This window comes from Mytilus californianus, unplaced genomic scaffold, assembly GCF_021869535.1.
Source record: "Mytilus californianus isolate M0D057914Y unplaced genomic scaffold, xbMytCali1.0.p SCAF_2, whole genome shotgun sequence".
Taxonomy (NCBI): domain Eukaryota; kingdom Metazoa; phylum Mollusca; class Bivalvia; order Mytilida; family Mytilidae; genus Mytilus; species Mytilus californianus.
In genome coordinates, this window is record NW_026262668.1 from 31,852,650 (window position 1) to 31,859,006 (window position 6,357).

General features: G+C 30.8%; 1 long non-coding RNA gene across 1 annotated transcript; it reads right to left on the reverse strand.

Moving 5' to 3' along the window:
* Nucleotides 1-250: 250 nt before the first annotated feature.
* On the reverse strand, nt 251-5,740 carry LOC127729714 (uncharacterized). The gene is made up of 4 exons (XR_007994807.1): nt 5,427-5,740; nt 3,734-3,830; nt 2,042-2,138; nt 251-445 (listed from the first exon to the last, which is right to left on the reverse strand). It is a non-coding gene; the product is annotated as an uncharacterized LOC127729714 (long non-coding RNA).
* Nucleotides 5,741-6,357: the final 617 nt, after the last annotated feature.

Below are 6,357 nucleotides of genomic sequence, written 5' to 3' on the forward strand. Positions count from 1 at the left end.
AAAGGCTGAACTTGTAAAGAGGGAGAAAAATTTATACTACAGCCCATACTGCGGCCAATGTATATTTGGTATATAAATTTGCACATTGACTGTTTTTAAAAGAATGGTGTAAAATACTATGCTTAATAAATATGAATTGTTTTCTGTGTTTGCTTTGATCGGTATTGCAAGTACATCTAGGAACTAAAGTCTTGATGTACTCTTAGTTAAATTTTGCCTTATATGGAAGATTTAAATTAAATACCCTGAAAAAGACCACAAAAAGACTTTTCAAAGGTTTTTTAAGCAGTTTCATACCATAAAAAACAACAATTATGTTTCATTTTACTAAATCTGTGTTTTAATTACTTGTAAATTTCACAAAATGTCATTGACAACCACTCTGCAGAAATTCCTGTTACCCCAACATCTGGATGGTTTATTCGCCAAAACTAGACGGACAAAACTGAAGTAGAAAAAAGTGCCAAATATGAAAAAAATAAGACTGGGTATGACCAAACTTTGCATTTGGAACATAAAAGTAACAATTTAGAATGTTAAAAAGCAATTATTTAACATAGCAATCCAATTACAAACATTTCAACACTAGTTTTATAGATGAAGGGTATATAATCATGAAAAGTTGTCTAGTATTTTTTTTTACTTAAAGAAACGCAATGAATTATGTTATAAATAAATATCTTCATACGGTCAGATTATTCGAGTGTTAAAATACTTGATAAGTGATTATTTACAACATGATCTACAACTTAACATGGGGAACACAGCTAAAAAAAATACACTATGTCAAAGGGAGGTAATTCTGATTTTCCATATGATTTTACACATTATTAGGAGAAATATGTGCAAAATGTGATTTAAAATGGGGAGAATATTTATGCCTTTTAATAATATCATATCTCTCAAGTGTAAATTCTATTGTTTCTTTCAATCTGGACACAAAACTGATTGTTTACCATATACCCCATGCTTCCTCCCACAGTACACTCAGAGCATCCTGGATAGCCGCGGTTATACATAGAAATTTGTATAAAAACAACTTTAACTGGTTCCGAAAAGCTTCCATTGCATTAATATTTACAGGAAATGAGTTTTGTGATTATTGTGTGGCCTTGAACAAGTACAGTGACAGAGTGCATATTTTCCTATAGGGGTAAATTCAGTAAAAAATCTCCCATTGACTTTAATGCTAATCTATGTCTTGAATTAAATTTATACCTGATTTACCTTTAGAAATTGGAAGCTTTCATATATCATTCATGAAAGTACAAATGTAGCCCTATCTTTTGCAACAATAAAAACATAGGGTCATGCGCCATTTTTGGGCATTCACATGGCCTTGTTTACAAACACTGTAGATTCGCACTTAATTCCTTTACTGACCCCCATTACTTTTCAACCCTGTAGTAAAAAAATTTAGTACATTCAGCATTCATTTTTTTCATTTTTTTTTAACTCTAGTTTTGATCCATCTATCAAAAAATATTTATTACAAACATTATCTACCAATCAGAAGAGCACAGGACTTCAGTTTTGTACAGAAAGCTCTCCCCCAAATGGGCGGTCCCTGATGACGTATATTTATTTACTGAATTTACCCCTATAAGGGACTTTTTAACTTCTTTTCCTATTTTTGTTGTATTAGTTATGTAATGTATCCAATTTTCAAGTTCCAGTTTCAATACAACATTCATAAAGGCTGAACTTGTAAAGAGAGAGAAAAATTTATACTACAGCCCATACTGCGGCCATTGTATATTTGGTATATAAATTTGCACATTGACTGTTTTTAAAAGAATGGTGTAAATTACTATGCTTAATAAATATGAATTGTTTTCTGTGTTTGCTTTGATCAGTATTGCAAGTACATCTAGGAACTAAAGTCTTGATGTACTCTTAGTTAAATTTTGCCTCATATGGAAGATTTTAATTAAATACCCTGAAAAAGACCACAAAAAGACTTTTCAAAGGTTATTAAGCAGTTTCATACCATAAAAAACAACAATTATGTTTCATTTTACTAAATCTGTGTTTTAATTACTTGTAAATTTCACAAAATGTCATTGACAACCACTCTGCAGAAATTCCTGTTACCCCAACATCTGGATGGTTTATTCGCCAAAACTAGACGGACAAAACTGAAGTAGAAAAAAGTGCCAAATATGAAAAAAATAAGACTGGGTATGACCAAACTTTGCATTTGGAACATAAAAGTAACAATTTAGAATGTTAAAAAACAATTATTTAACATAGCAATCCAATTACAAACATTTCAACACTAGTTTTATAGATGAAGGGTATATAATCATGAAAAGTTGTCTAGTATTTTTTTTTACTTAAAGAAACGCAATGAATTATGTAATAAATGAATATCTTCATACGGTCAGATTATTCGAGTGTTAAAATACTTGATAAGTGATTATTTACAACATGATCTACAACTTAACATGGGGAACACAGCTAAAAAAAATACACTATGTCAAAGGGAGGTAATTCTGATTTTCCATATGATTTTACACATTATTAGGAGAAATATGTGCAAAATGTGATTTAAAATGGGGAGAATATTTATGCCTTTTAATAATATCATAACTTTCAAGTGTACTTTCTATTGTTTCTTTCAATCTGGACACAAAACTGATTGTTTACCATATACCCCATGCTTCCTCCCACAGTACACTCAGAGCATCCTGGATAGCCGCGGTTATACATAGAAATTTGTATAAAAACAACTTTAACTGGTTCCAAAAAGCTTCCATTGCATTAATATTTACAGGAAATGAGTTTTGTGATTATTGTGTGGCCTTGAACAAGTACAGTGACAGAGTGCATATTTTCCTATAGGGGTAAATTCAGTAAAAAATCTCCCATTGACTTTAATGCTAATCTATGTCTTGAATTAAATTTATACCTGATTTACCTTAAGAAATTGGAAGCTTTCATATATCATTCATGAAAGTACAAATGTAGCCCTATCTTTTGCAACAATAAAAACATAGGGTCATGCGCCATTTTTGGGCATTCACATGGCCTTGTTTACAAACACTGTAGATTCGCACTTAATTCCTTTACTGACCCCCATTACTTTTCAACCCTGTAGTAAAAAAATTTAGTACATTCAGCATTCATTTTTTTCATTTTTTTTAACTCTAGTTTTGATCCATCTATCAAAAAATATTTATTACAAACATTATCTACCAATCAGAAGAGCACAGGACTTCAGTTTTGTACAGAAAGCTCTCCCCCAAATGGGCGGTCCCTGATGACGTATATTTATTTACTGAATTTACCCCTATAAGGGACTTTTTAACTTCTTTTCCTATTTTTGTTGTATTAATTATGTAATGTATCCAATTTTCAAGTTCCAGTTTCAATACAACATTCATAAAGGCTGAACTTGTAAAGAGAGAGAAAAATTTATACTACAGCCCATACTGCGGCCAATGTATATTTGGTATATAAATTTGCACATTGACTGTTTTTAAAAGAATGGTGTAAATTACTATGCTTAATAAATATGAACTGTTTTCTGTGTTTGCTTTGATCAGTATTGCAAGTACATCTAGGAACTAAAGTCTTGATGTACTCTTAGTTAAATTTTGCCTCATATGGAAGATTTTAATTAAATACCCTGAAAAAGACCACAAAAAGACTTTTCAAAGGTTATTAAGCAGTTTCATACCATAAAAAACAACAATTATGTTTCATTTTACTAAATCTGTGTTTTAATTACTTGTAAATTTCACAAAATGTCATTGACAACCACTCTGCAGAAATTCCTGTTACCCCAACATCTGGATGGTTTATTCGCCAAAACTAGACGGACAAAACTGAAGTAGAAAAAAGTGCCAAATATGAAAAAAATAAGACTGGGTATGACCAAACTTTGCATTTGGAACATAAAAGTAACAATTTAGAATGTTAAAAAGCAATTATTTAACATAGCAATCCAATTACAAACATTTCAACACTAGTTTTATAGATGAAGGGTATATAATCATGAAAAGTTGTCTAGTATTTTTTTTTACTTAAAGAAACGCAATGAATTATTTTATAAATAAATATCTTCATACGGTCAGATTATTCGAGTGTTAAAATACTTGATAAGTGATTATTTACAACATGATCTACAACTTAACATGGGGAACACAGCTAAAAAAAATACACTATGTCAAAGGGAGGTAATTCTGATTTTCCATATGATTTTACACATTATTAGGAGAAATATGTGCAAAATGTGATTTAAAATGGGGAGAATATTTATGCCTTTTAATAATATCATATCTCTCAAGTGTAAATTCTATTGTTTCTTTCAATCTGGACACAAAACTGATTGTTTACCATATACCCCATGCTTCCTCCCACAGTACACTCAGAGCATCCTGGATAGCCGCGGTTATACATAGAAATTTGTATAAAAACAACTTTAACTGGTTCCGAAAAGCTTCCATTGCATTAATATTTACAGGAAATGAGTTTTGTGATTATTGTGTGGCCTTGAACAAGTACAGTGACAGAGTGCATATTTTCCTATAGGGGTAAATTCAGTAAAAAATCTCCCATTGACTTTAATGCTAATCTATGTCTTGAATTAAATTTATACCTGATTTACCTTTAGAAATTGGAAGCTTTCATATATCATTCATGAAAGTACAAATGTAGCCCTATCTTTTGCAACAATAAAAACATAGGGTCATGCGCCATTTTTGGGCATTCACATGGCCTTGTTTACAAACACTGTAGATTCGCACTTAATTCCTTTACTGACCCCCATTACTTTTCAACCCTGTAGTAAAAAAATTTAGTACATTCAGCATTCATTTTTTTCATTTTTTTTTAACTCTAGTTTTGATCCATCTATCAAAAAATATTTATTACAAACATTATCTACCAATCAGAAGAGCACAGGACTTCAGTTTTGTACAGAAAGCTCTCCCCCAAATGGGCGGTCCCTGATGACGTATATTTATTTACTGAATTTACCCCTATAAGGGACTTTTTAACTTCTTTTCCTATTTTTGTTGTATTAGTTATGTAATGTATCCAATTTTCAAGTTCCAGTTTCAATACAACATTCATAAAGGCTGAACTTGTAAAGAGAGAGAAAAATTTATACTACAGCCCATACTGCGGCCATTGTATATTTGGTATATAAATTTGCACATTGACTGTTTTTAAAAGAATGGTGTAAATTACTATGCTTAATAAATATGAATTGTTTTCTGTGTTTGCTTTGATCAGTATTGCAAGTACATCTAGGAACTAAAGTCTTGATGTACTCTTAGTTAAATTTTGCCTCATATGGAAGATTTTAATTAAATACCCTGAAAAAGACCACAAAAAGACTTTTCAAAGGTTATTAAGCAGTTTCATACCATAAAAAACAACAATTATGTTTCATTTTACTAAATCTGTGTTTTAATTACTTGTAAATTTCACAAAATGTCATTGACAACCACTCTGCAGAAATTCCTGTTACCCCAACATCTGGATGGTTTATTCGCCAAAACTAGACGGACAAAACTGAAGTAGAAAAAAGTGCCAAATATGAAAAAAATAAGACTGGGTATGACCAAACTTTGCATTTGGAACATAAAAGTAACAATTTAGAATGTTAAAAAGCAATTATTTAACATAGCAATCCAATTACAAACATTTCAACACTAGTTTTATAGATGAAGGGTATATAATCATGAAAAGTTGTCTAGTATTTTTTTTTACTTAAAGAAACGCAATGAATTATGTAATAAATGAATATCTTCATACGGTCAGATTATTCGAGTGTTAAAATACTTGATAAGTGATTATTTACAACATGATCTACAACTTAACATGGGGAACACAGCTAAAAAAAATACACTATGTCAAAGGGAGGTAATTCTGATTTTCCATATGATTTTACACATTATTAGGAGAAATATGTGCAAAATGTGATTTAAAATGGGGAGAATATTTATGCCTTTTAATAATATCATAACTTTCAAGTGTACTTTCTATTGTTTCTTTCAATCTGGACACAAAACTGATTTTTTACCATATACCCCATGCTTCCTCCCACAGTACACTCAGAGCATCCTGGATAGCCGCGGTTAAACATAGAAATTTGTATAAAAACAACTTTAACTGGTTCCAAAAAGCTTCCATTGCATTAATATTTACAGGAAATGAGTTTTGTGATTATTGTGTGGCCTTGAACAAGTACAGTGACAGAGTGCATATTTTCCTATAGGGGTAAATTCAGTAAAAAATCTCCCATTGACTTTAATGCTAATCTTTGTCTTGAATTAAATGTATACCTGATTTACCTTTAGAAATTGGAAGCTTTCATATATCATTCATGAAAGTACAAATGTAGCC